The following is a 13565-nucleotide window of genomic DNA, read 5'->3' as shown; positions in this document are numbered from 1 at the left end:
ATGTAACAAGAAGTGAGGGACTCAGAAGTGGAACCACATAATGCAATGAACCTGGATCCAAGCAATTGTTTGGAAGCTGGCTGTCTGATCTGCATTGGACATGCATGGTAAGAAAGTTTGGGTTTGTTTGTTACAAGAAGATGGCCTGGGCTCCCTAAGACATCCCTCTCTTTCCTTCAGACCAGCTTGCACACCCATCCCAAACTCACCTCCGATCATCTCGCATCCTCCAATCAAACTGTCTAGTTCTCCTTTCTGTATGCAGCATCATCCCCTTTTCCTTCTATTATTTTGGCAGAGGAGGAAGTTTTGTTGGGAGAAAAACACACACATACACACACACACACACAGGCATGCATGCATACATATACATGAATGGAATAAAAGAGCAATTCTTGGAGAAAGAGTAAAAAGAAAGAGAAGCCATTTTATAGTATAAATTAGCATGTTCCTGGGCTGCTAAGAAACAGGCACGTTTCTCCAGGCATCATGTTTCTACTGATTCTAGTTACTTAAAACTTGCAGCAATCCCACCTGAGACAGCTTAGGTGCCCCTGCAGCAACTCTTCTCTGCCTCTCCCATCTCTGAGGCAGTGTCAGGTACACATACGTGGGGCTCAGTGAAAAGTGAAAACTTGGGAATACTTGTTCAAAAAGTAGAAAAAGAGTGCCATTGTTGTTCAGCTGCTAAGTCGTATTCGACTCTTTGCAACCCCATGAACTGCAGCACGCCAGGTTTCCCTGTCCTTCATTGTTTCCTGGAGCTTGCTCAAACTCATGTTCATTGGCTCAGTGATGCCATTCAACCATCAAAAAGCAGAAAAAGAGTGCCATTCAGTTCAGGTCAGTCGCTCAGTCGTGTCCGACTCTTTGTGACCCATGAACCGCGGCACGCCAGGCTCCCTGTCCATCACCAACTCCCAGAGTCCACCTAAACCCACGTCCATCGAGTTGGTGATGCCATCCAGCCATCACATCCTCTGTCCTCCCCTTCTCCTCCTGCCCCCAATCCCTCCCAGCATCAGGGTCTTTTCCAATGAGTCAGCTCTTTGCATGAGGTGGCCAAAGTACTGGAGTTTCAGCTTCAGCATCAGTCCTTCCAATGAACACTCAGGACTGGCCTCCTTTAGGATGGACTGGTTGGATCTCCTTGTAGTTCGAGGGACTCTCAAGAGTCTTCTCCAACACCACAGTTTAAAAGCATCAATTCTTTGGGGCTCAGCTTTCTTTATAGTCCAACTCTCACATCCATACATGACTACTGGAAAAACCATAGCTTTGACTAGACAGACCTTTGTTGACAAAGTAATGTCTCTGCTTTTTAATATGCTATCTAGGTTGGTCATAACTTCTTTTCCAAGGAGTAAGTGTCTTTTAATTTCATGGCCGCAATCACCATCTGCAGTGATTTTGGAGCTCAAAAAAACAGTCAGCCACTGTTTCCTCATCTATTTGCCATGAAGTGATGGGACTGGATACCAAGATCTTAGTTTTCTGAATGTTGAGCTTTAAGCCATTAAATGTACAAAATAAAGTCTTTTCCTTCCTCAGGCTCTCTTCTTGGGATGGTACTTTTAAACTTGCTATTTAATGTTGTTGTAAGTAAAGGAAAATTAAAATTTTAAATTATTACTATGAGTTTTACTGTTTATATTGTTCAATGTCAGCTTAGAAAGAAATATAAGAACATTTAATTTGTATGTAGAATCATTGAAATTACTCAATTCATGTTTAATAGCTCATACATGCATACCCAATTTGAGTCTCCTTTGTACTCATTTGAGTCTCACTTAACTCCTATAACTGTGGGGTACCATGAATGAGGCCATAAGGAACAGGTATTGACACATACTGTACAGAACTGCTCAAGAGTGTGCCCCCTTGTTCCAATGAACTTCACTTACAATACAAATGGAAAGATAAAATTATTAGGAATTTCAACTCCAAATATTACAGGATATTATTTACATGTAGTACTCTTGCCTCGGAGAAGGCAATGGCACCCCACTCCAGTACTCTTGCCTGGAAAATCCCATGGACCGAGGAGCCTGGTAGGCTGCGGTCCATGGGGTCACTAAGAGTCGGGCACGACTGAATGACTTCACTTTCACTTTTCACTTTCATGCGTTGGAGAAGGAATGGCAACCCACTTCAGTATTCTTGTCTGGAAAATCCCATGGACGGAGGAGCCTGGTAGGCTGCAGTCCATGGGGTCACTAAGAATTGGACACGACTGAGAGACTTCACTTTGACTTTTCACTTTCATGCATTGGATCAGGAAATGGCAACCCACTCCAGTGTTCTTGCCCAGAGAATCCCAGGGACAGGGGAGCCTGGTGGGTCTCCATCTATGGGGTAACACAGAGTTGGACACAACTGAAGTGACTTAGCAGCATCAGCAGCAGAATCTTAAAAAATTATACAAATGATCTTATTTGCAAAACAGAAACAGACCTTGAAAGCAGACTTGTGGTTGCTAGCAGGGAAGTATAGGGCGAGGGATAAATTAGGAGTTTGGGAATGCCATATACACACTACTATATATAAAATAGATAATCAACAGGGACCTACCATATAGCACATGGAATTCTATTCAGTATTCTGTAACAACCTATGTGGGAAAAGAATCTGAAAAAGAATGGATATATGTATAGGTATAACTGAATCACTTAGCTGTACATCTGAAACTAACACAACAGTGTAAATCAACTATACTCCAATATGGGTTTCCCATGTGGCTAGTGGTAAAGCCAATGCAGGAGGCATTGGAGTTATGGGTTCAATCTCTGGGTTGGAAAGATCCCTTGGAGAAGGGACTGGCAACCCACTCCAGTATTCTTGCCTGGAGAATCCCATGGACAGAGGAGCTTGGCAGGCTATAGTCCATAGAGTCAAAAAGAGTCAGACATGACTGAAGCGACTTAGCATGAATGGATATTCTAATATAAAATAAAAATTATATTTTAAAAGGGGAGGAAAAAAGAATTTCAAGATGATGACAACAGAGTACTAAATGAAGTGCGGAGCCCTTCTGAGCACAGGGCCCTGTTTGATTGCTTAGGTTTCATGCCCATGAAGCTCAGTTTGCCTCAAGGATGCCTGATAGCCTATCCCAAAGGGATTGCGTCTCTGGTAGTTCCAGTACAGGGCTGAAACCAGATTCGCATGTATTCCCCAGACCCTCATATGTTTCTATGTTTCAAAACTTAGTGGGATGATTATCAACGTTTCAAGCAGTGCTGTCTGGTGGCTCCACCGAAGCAAGTTTAAATTTAAAAAGCCTTGGATTAGATCAGTACTCCTCAAACCTTCACTTTAACGGTAGCAAATCACCTTGGGATCTTGTTAAAATGCAAACTCTGGATCAGCAGGCCTAGGGTGGAGATCAAGATTCTGTATTTCTAACAAGACCCCTATGGGATGCTAATGTTGCTGTACATGGACCACTTTCCGAGCCATAAGGTGCAAGAAGACGTCTATAAGCTTCCTTGCTTTGAACATAGCTTCATGGTTCTAGGCCTGTCCATGGGACTTTGTTCTCTCTTCCACTGCCTGCCCTGCTCTGCTCCTGGATATCACCCTCCTTTCCTTCTCAAGTTAAATTTTCCAGTGGTCCCTCCCAGGTTCCTAGTGTCCTCAGGCGCATCACCTATACCACTAGAGACCAGTTAGTCACAACAGGCAGCACAAGGAAGGTTTGCAAGGCCAAGAGCTCCTATGAACTGAGAGGATACGGTTTTCATATCTGGCTCTGCACAAGGCCCTGGCGGTGGGACCAGGCAAACTAAACCAGGACTCTTGGATGAGTGAGTTCATTCATTCCCTGCCCATATTTAGTGAGTGCTTGGCCATGCTTGTTGCTGAAGCTCCATGTTGGGGGCTGCTTAATAAGAACTAACATTGATGGAGGTCATCTATGTGCCCAGCTCTGTGATGAGTTCTTCTCTTGAACACTCTCCTTTAGGGGGCAGTGCTGGGAGTTGGGAGAAGTCTTCCCAAAATTCTTCACTGGGTTTTGGATTTAAATAACTTCCTTGACCATGTGTACTTACATGACTCTTGCTGAGACCAAAGTGGTCTTAGAAAGGTTCCATCTTTTATCTTTACTTCTTGTCCAGAAACAACAGTATCAACCTCCTCCAGTGCCTCTGGGTTATGTTTAAGTGCATTTGTTAAGGTGGCAGACCCTCCACCTGGAGAGGTGTGCTCTCCCCTCCCTCAACCTCCTGCTTTTCTCCCTTACTCCCTGCAGCTTCTCAGCAGATTGCATGGTGGGCAGGGGAAAATTTAGCCCGTAATCACCTGCACCAGCTGGAAAGTGGCAACCACAGGCCCTTACAGTCTTTCACCAGCTGCTCTGCCCATCCTCCCATGCTCCAGCTGGGTAAGCGATTTAGCACAGCCCCTTTGCCCAGGCCCCTCAGCATCACCCCATCTCTTAGTCTTCCCTCCTTTCTCCTCTGTTATCTTCTCTCTTTCCAAATTTCTGTCACCCTCATTTTCTATTCCGTTTTCCCATCTCTTAATTTTTCATTCCTCTGTTCTACCTCACCCTACTGATTGTTTCTTTCATCACTCCTGCCTTTTACCCAGACATTTCTGCCTCTGATGTTCCATCTGCTGATCAGAGTCTGTACATCTCCTGATAGTCAGTGCCTTGGATGGATTCTTTTCCTCCTTAATGAAATAAGAAATGTGACACCCCCCCCCCCCATAAATGCTTCCCACCACAGTGACCTCTGTGCATGGGAGCCCAGCTGGGGCAGAGGATGGAACAGACAGCACAACAAACACTTTGGCTTATCCTCTCAACTGATATCTGGAAAATTTAACTTGAGAAGGAAAGGAGGGTGATATCCTGGCAGAATTTTTCCAAATGTCTCAGATTTAGAAACAGAAAGAGATCTCACATTCTAAAGAGAGCTACATTTTGATATTTGGCAAAACTAATACAATTATGTTAAGTTTAAAAATAAAATAAAATTTAAAAAAAATTAAAAAAAAAATAAAGAGAGCTACAAATAAGTCAGGGACAGCAAATGTCTAGGCTTAGTCAGGGATGACTGTGAACTGACTTTGCTGCCTCAGCAATCACCCCAGCACTCTTCACCCCACTTCTTTTGAAATTTTGTTTATTTTTAGCTATGCTGGTCCTTCATTATTGCACATGGGCATTCTCTAGTTGCGGAGAGTGTGGGGCTACTCTCTAGCTTCAGTGTGTGGGCTTCCCATTGCAGTGGCTTCTCTTGTCGTGGAGCATGGCCTCTAGTGCGGATGGGCTTCATTGGAGCTAGATGAAAAAGCAGCCTATATACTCACAGCTTGATATGTAGGAGTTTCCACAATGGACTTGGCAGACAGTACGTGGTCTTAGTTGTTTTGCCACCTTGGCCACCAGGAAGGCAGATCTCAGCACCGAGAGGGTGTATAGTACACCATCAGTGGGAGCTGAGTTGGGAGAAGGCAGGAAGCAGCCACGTCAGAGGACATCTCCCACATCGGCACTCTTCAGTGGAAGGCGCCTCACCCCCACCACTGCCAAGGCTCTCCAACTCATGCTCCACACAACAGCCAGCATTCAGGCATGTGTCAGAGAAGCCGTCTATAGTGGATCAGTATTATTGTCTTTCACCAGCTGCTCTGCCCGTTCTCCCGTGCTCTGGCTGGGTAAGCTATACAGCACGGTCCCTTGCCCAGGCCCCTCAGCATCATCCCTACCAGAGAAACAGAGATAACGAAGAAGCCAAGTAACTAAGATAGAGTTTGGCCCATTCTTCCCTAACTTGAAACCACGTCAGAAGCTGGAAATGGATGAGGCAAACTAGGAGGATGTGGGGGTGTTCAAACCATATCCACCTCCCTATTATAGATTTTTGGACCATGAGATAAGCCTGAGCTGGAGTGACAGGAAGAGGTTAAAGGGGAGTTTTACATTGAACTGTACTGTTAAGTTACTAGAAGTGATAAAAATGAAACTGAGGGATTTTTCTAAAACATCCTTAAGTGACAGAAGGCAGTTTGACATAGTCCTGATGTAAAGGGTACTCAGTCTTAGATGTTAGCTCCCAACCAATCAAGTTCAGACTATTTTAAAAAGTGGTTATGTGTATTTATTTAGCAGCTGCTATGATTCAAACACCATCCTGATATAGCACATAAAAAGACAGACACATCCCTAGTCTTCATGCAGATTATAGTCTACTCTGGAAGACAGCACTAAGTAAAATCAGTAATTTAATTTCAATTGTAACAATGCAACAGAAGTCAGATATGACAACTGCTCTACAGATGAACTTGTAAGAGTTGAGCAAATGCAGACCAGGAAGTTGGGTCTGGTTTTGAGGGTTCAAGAGAACTTTCCTTTGGAATCAGAGGCTGAAAAATGAGGAAATATTAGATAGTTGAAGGAACAGTGTGTGGAGGAGACTTCAAGAAAGAAGAAAGGAGAATGAAGCAGGGATGCTCTGGAAGAAAAAAGTCAACCCGGTTGTTGGAAAGGCCTGAATTAAAAGGTATCCAAAATAAGCTACCACCACATTTCTAGGTGGAAAACAGAGAGCCATCTTGGATGGAGGCTCTTGAAAAACAAATCAGTTCTCAGAGAATCAAATTTTCCTTAGCACAATAATTCTGGGGCTTTGATGTCACAAAAGTTGGGTCAGATGATGAGAAAAATCATTTTCCTGGGATTTCCATGGCCGTCCAGAGGTTGGGACTCTAGGCTTCTACTGCAGGGAGAACGGGTCAGGGAACTAAGATCCCACAGGGGAAAAAAATCTCATTTTCGTAATATGACTGACATCTACTTATTTCGTAAGAATACTAGTGAGAAAATCAGCTGCAAAATTTCACTGACAAGGAGACTCAATCAGAATAGAATGAACCCATTTCCTCCCTCATCCTTTAGACTACAGCTTACTTTTCTCCACTCCAAAATCAACTTTGATTGAGCAAAGGAGAATTTCAAGCAACATCAGGGCAAAGCTAGGGCATTTGTATTTGCAAAAGATGGGAAAGGACTGAAAGGGCAGAAACTAACTCATGTATCAGCTGGTTATATGCAAGATACCCAAACAAAAAAGGTGAGGGAGAATCTTGCTGAAGGGTTTTGGAGTAAATTAAAGAATCAAGAGAAAAGCTAAATACTGTCTTCTAGGTAGCAAGATTTAGGAGGTAAATTTTTAGGGTTCCCCACCAAGGTGAATCAGCTTCACTTCCAGACTTGTGACATTCTGCTTTATATGCAAATTCCTGTGACCACTGTTTCTGCTAGAGTTCTCCAGGCTTTTGAAATCCCATGGACAATTCAGTAAAGACCTTTATATATATACACATAGTAGACTGGGGTGTCCTTCTTAAGAGAAAAACTACACAGGCAGGAGGTACTATGAAAAGAGCCCATGATCCCTCTCCAGTCTCTTGTAAGGGCTCTGGAGAGGTAAGGCTGGAGAAGAATCAACCCCATCCTCTTATGAATTTCTAAGAAGAGTCACAGTTATTGGTACTATCAGACAGATCTGTAGATCAGTACCTATAGAGATGCAGCTCTAATTCCTACCTCCTCTCTCCTTGAATCAGCACCAGAGATACAAGATTGAATTCAGAAAACCACAATTCAGGAGAGGCTTGTCATTCCCGAAATTCAGACTGAGAGAAGACCAGTGTGTCTGGGAAAGCTAGAGAAAGCATGGCAGGATACAAGACTTTATGGGGTCGCAGGGACCATATCATGCAGGATCTTGGGAATTTTATCCTAAAACATTGGCAAGCCATTGATTGGCTTTGAGCAGGAAAGTTGGGGAGTCAGATTTGTGCTTTGAAAGGTTGCTTTCACTGATATATGGGAAATTTCAAGGATGTTATAGGTACTGGTAGAAGTGGTTCTACATGAATTTTCTGCAGGATGAGGAGGCAAGTTATAAAATTGTGAAACAAAGTATTTCATTGAAAAGTTCCAGATGTTAATTTGGTTTTATTTTATGTTTTTTCTAGATTCAGAATAATTAATATAGTATAATACCAAGGCTTTATAGGCAGATCTGTGGGCCTCAGTAATAATCCTGATAAATAGATATATAAATTTTATTATGTGTTTATCTGTGATAATGCTGCTGCATGGCTGCCGCTAAGTCGCTTCAGTCGTGTCTGACTCTCTGCGACCCCATAGACGGCAGCCCACCAGGCTCCTCTGTCCCTGGGATTCTCCAGGCAAGAACACTGGAGTGGGCTGCCATTTCCTTCTCCAATATATAATAATAACGTAATATAAATATATTTATATGCTAAATAATTGTATACTTCTGTACAAAGGGGAAATAAAATAGGTTCCTAATGTTCTAACTCAAATGGACAAAACTAGGGAAGGATTTGAAACAAATATTTAAAAGGCAGTATGTTCTCCCAATCACCTTTTTTCATTGTCTTTATTTATGAGAATATTACATATTAATGTACATATTAATATGTTTTGAAAAGCACTTGGTAAATTTCTACAAAGGAAACATACCTCTATAATTAGCACCCAGATCAAGAAATTTGCCTTTAACTTTTAATAAATGTAAAGAATAAATACTACTATGACACTGTTCTCAGAGAAAAGATGAGCACATAATGTTAGTAGATGCCCCCTCTATTCTCCTAGACTGCCAGCATTGTGTTATATAAGCACATGCTCCTCCACCTTCTTCCCATAATCCGATTACAAAGATGTCCTTACTTCCATGGTCAAGCCATTCTGTGAGTGGCAGAGACTCGTAATTACTTACTAAATAATTTATCTTCCTTTTTTTCTATACCAAACTGATATGTAGTTGAACATGTTCCAGTCATGTAAAGGGTGCATTTCCCAACTTATTTATATGTAACTATGTTTGAGCCATTGCTATGCAAGCAGGGATTGTGTGGGATTTCTGGGAATGACTGGGAAGGTATTTTCCATTTCTTCCTTCATCCTGCTGCCTGGGACAAAAATGAATGGAGGGAGCTTCAGTGCCATTTTGAACTAAGAGAACAAAGGATACAACATAAGGATAGTATTAATAGAACTACCATATCTCAGATATTCTAGAGATATCCAAAGAATCACCATAGCAAAATTAACTGCCTACCTTTATCTCTTTTAGCTTAGTTGTATACATGCATGCTAAGTCACTTCAGTCGTGTCCGACTCTGTGCGACCCCATGAACTATAGGCCACCAGGCTCCTCTGTCCATGGGATTCTCCAGGCAAGAACACTGGAGTGGGTTTCCTTACCCTCATCCAGCAGGGGTCTTCCCAACCCAGGGACTGAACCCATCACTCTTTCATCTCCTGCATTGGCAGGTGGGTTCTTTACCACTATCACCACATGGGAAGCCCAGTCAGCAACAATAAGTCCCTGTATCAGTCTTCTTGGGCTATCAAAACTAAGTACCACAGTTTGGGTGACTTAAATAACAGGAATCTATTTTCTCACAATTCTGAAAGTTATAAGTCAGAGATCAAGGAGTCAGCACGGTTGGTTTCTGCTGAGGCTTCTGTCCTTGGTGTGTAGATGGCCATCTTCTCCCTGACTTCATGTCATCTTCCTTCTGTAAGTATCTGTGTCCCAATCTCTTCTTACAAGGACACCAGTCCTACTGGATGAGGGCCCACCCTAATGGCCTCACTTTATCTTATCTGCTTCTTTAAAGATCCCCATCTCAAATACAGTCACATTTTAGGAGGTTCTGTTGGGGGGGTGTGGGTAGGGTAAGCACTTGAACATATGAATTTGGGGAGGATACAATTCAGCCCATAACACTCCCCATTCCTCAATGCTGCCTAGTTGAGGGAATAACAAACATGTATCTTGCTTAAGCCGCTCTTTTTCACACTTTTACAACTCATCTAATCCTAACACTAACTGATTCAACATATGAAGCCTCAAATGGATTTACCTGCTACCCAAGAGGAACCAACTAAAAGTTAGAGCTAACTTATGTACATAGAGTCAAGTCACATCATGGTTACAGACTTCTCTGAGCTCAGTTGTCCAAGTGATGGTTATTCTTCTTTCAGCTCTCTGTATTATAGGCCAACCTCACTTGTGTATAGAAATTTTAAATAAAATATTAACAAACTGAATTCATTAACTCAAAAAGATATACCCTTCGTTTATCCCAGGAATGAAAAGATGGTTTAACCTTTAACAGTCTACTTATGTGATTAACACATTTGGCCCATTAAATGGGAAAAAGCATACAATCACTTCAATAAATGAAGAAAAGATGTAGTCATAAAAATATTTTTATGACAGTTTTCAAAAGTCAACCTAGTATATGGGAATTTCCTTAGTAGAAAGAGAATTGCACACACCTGCAAATAGTAGACGTAAGCAAAAAGTGACAGTGTATGGACCTCCTAAAATGCTCTCATCTATAAAAGCAATGAGAAAACTGGGTGGGTGGGGAATGATCAGAATCAACTTTTTCCAAATTCTAAAAATTGACCAAAAGCTTACAATAATTCAGGGATGTTTATCAAACAAAAAACAAACAAACAAAAAATGGCTGAATCCCAGTAAGAACAGTGAGCTTTAAGGTATTTTAACCTGCTCTCTTCCCATTCTATAGTCTCTAGCTTTTCTGTTGCTTTTAAAACCAAAAGTCCATAGTTAAGGTGAAAACCAACAGCCTGAAGGAGCCACTGAAGGAGTAGAAAGGATTGGAACTCCTTTAAAATCTCATTCCCAGAGAACTGTCCTATTTCATCCGGTGGCTCCTTGAAAGACCCCATCTGCAAAGTTGTCTTTATTAAACCTGGTTGGAAAATCATACAGTGTGAAAATCTTTCCCCTGGGAGTGTTTCTCAAAGACAATTAGAGGCAGTTAATTGACTTTGCAGCTCTACGAGGTGTGGATAACAGTGCTCTTAAGATTTTTCGGTAAACTCAATCAAGAAGAGAAGAGGGCTGCCATGGAATAACAGATAGGTAGGGGCTACAGGTGGGCTGTGGCTCTGGAGGGCCTATTCCACAGATGTCTTTCCATTCCAGTTCCCAGGCAGCAGGAGCAGACCCTTTCTTTGCTGTGCTATTATCTGGCAGAGGAAAGAAATACAGAGCAGAAGGGTGTTTTTTTTGTTTTTTGTTTTTTTAAAGCACTAGTTTGTGACATTTCTATGCTTACAATCTTCAAGGATAAACTCTTTAGAGGGCCTCAAGATTACTATTAATGCCTACATGACTTGGCTTCTGTTGATTTCTCTTATCTAATTTCTAGCCTGGCCCCTTCCTTTGCAGCAAGTGCTGCAATCTTCCTGAAATACTCACAGTTCCCCAAACTCACTCAGTGCCTTTGCTCAAGCTTTTACACTTCCTGGAATCTCCCCTCCCCCTCCTAACAAACTCCTACAGATTTGTCAAGATTCAAACTATTTGTGGCTTCTCTAAAGCCCCCAAACCACTTCTTAGGGATGAGTCTCTCCCCACACATCACCGCTTTCCATCCCCTTGTGATGGAGATGATTATTACGGAGAAGACTTGAAAATCATCATCAGGGAAGCCCAGAAAATTTACATTTCCCCATATTTTCTTCAGTCTTGGAAAACCAAGAGAGGGAAGTGGTATGCCCAAGGTCATGTAACAAGTTACCAGCAGAGTTGAGGCTGAAAGCCAAAAATGTTTTCTTCTTACTTTGGGATTTGCTGATGCCCACTAGGCCCTCCCTTGGGCTTGACCATATTTTTTGTTCATAAAAGTCTCCTGGATTCTCTTAAACCTCAGATCACTGAATTCTGCAGGGTCTGCTAAGATGGCAACATTGAAGATCTTACTGGCTCTTAGGGAAAGCCCTGGAATAAACATGTTTGGTATCCTTGCTTAGACTTAAGACCTGGAACCACACACAATGGGAACCTCTAGAAGACTGCATGGTATAAGGGAGACAGCATACCCTTTGGAACCAGACAGTCCTAGGTTTGAGTTCCAAATCCACCAGTTTTAGAACTTCAGGAAAGGTAAACTTTCTGGTCTCAGTTTCCTGGTGTTAAAAAATGTAGATAATCTTTTTACAGGGATTAAATAAGACAACCTCAATAAATTATCCAGAACAAGATCTTAGCCTAAGTTTCTCCAAATGTAAAGTAAGAAGGAATTGATTACATGATTTCTGTGCCCTCCTAACACCTTCTTTCTATTCTTGCTTTTATGAATTTTTCATTCACGTCTGTGGACTCCACACGAAAGCTGTCATGGGTATGGCCTACACAACAGAGATATGACTCTCAGAGGAAGTGAAGAGGGTCTGGGAGGCACCTGTGGAAATGCAAATTTGGTGACTAAATAGGACCTCCCTGGGTCTGATGATTTCCAGGATGTCACTGAGGTATAATTTCAGAGATGATGTGGAGAGGAGAGGCCAGCCCTTCCTCAGAGAATGGTTGTAATCAGTATGTTCATTCTACTGTATGGCAGCTGTTGTTCGATTGGGGAAACATAAATATAGAGCAAACTCAGTTAAGGGATGGGTGCACTGACCCTGGAGACCTGATTTCTGGTCATGGCTTGACAGAAACTAGCCATGTGGCTCTGGCAAGTCCCTCAAAAGTGTTAACCTCTAAACCTCAGCTTTCTGAGAGTGAGAAAAGGGAATTGGAAAGGTGGCTTCTAAGGGTTTTTTTTTGTTGTTGTTGTTGCTGTTTTCTTTTCCAGATTATACCTCTCCTCTGACATTCAGCTCTAAATATTCATGTACCCGCTGGAAGTCTCCATCTGGATGAACCATAACCACTTCAACTGAACATATCCTGAGCAAACAAAGTAATTCATGCTCTTGATCCACATTTTGCCCCAAAGTTATTTCCACCTCCCATACGTCCTATCTCAGAGAATGACATTGTTCTATATGCCTAGAAACTGCACCATAAGTCTAAAGGCCACTTTAGAGGCCCTTCTCCTTTACACACCACATCCTATCAGTTGCCAAACCCTACCAAATCCAGCTTTAAAATAATTCTCCAAGGGACCTCCTTCTCCCCTACCTCATTGCCACTTCTTAGTGGAGACCATTATTTCTTCTAATCATCTCCCAGCCTCTAGTTTTACCTAGATTTCTCCTACACTATGGCCAAAGTAATCTTTCTAAACAGTAATATGACCTGGTCACTCACCAGCTTAAAATTTTTGGTGGCTCCCATCAAGAGGATGAAAGACTTTCCCAAGCATGTATTTAACTATTTGTCTGTGAAAAGGAGTTTTGATCAGGTTGGAAAGCCTAGGTTCACTAGACCAACTATCACTAGGAATAAGTGAAAGAACAGAAAAATAAGAAGAGAAATAGCAAACATTGAATGTCCATACTATATCAGATACTGTGCTTTATATACCCTATGTTGTCTCAACATTCAAAAAATATATGAGATATCTTAGGTCAGGTCTTCCCAGCATAGACTGCGATGGAGATGTGTGTGCAGGAATTTACTGGGGAGTACTTGTGGAATCCTCACCTGTGGAAAGCAAGGAATGCAGAACTGAGCAGACAGAAAAGTTGAACTCTGGATGCACTTCTTGCATAAAGGCTTAGCTGACTCTACGAGGAGCTCTGG

The sequence above is a fragment of the Bos grunniens genome, chromosome 3 (genome assembly GCF_055505025.1).
Source record: "Bos grunniens cultivar Pamir isolate PY7600 chromosome 3, Bosgru_T2T1.0, whole genome shotgun sequence".
Classification (NCBI taxonomy): domain Eukaryota; kingdom Metazoa; phylum Chordata; class Mammalia; order Artiodactyla; family Bovidae; genus Bos; species Bos grunniens.
Note: the sequence above shows the minus strand (reverse complement) of the source record.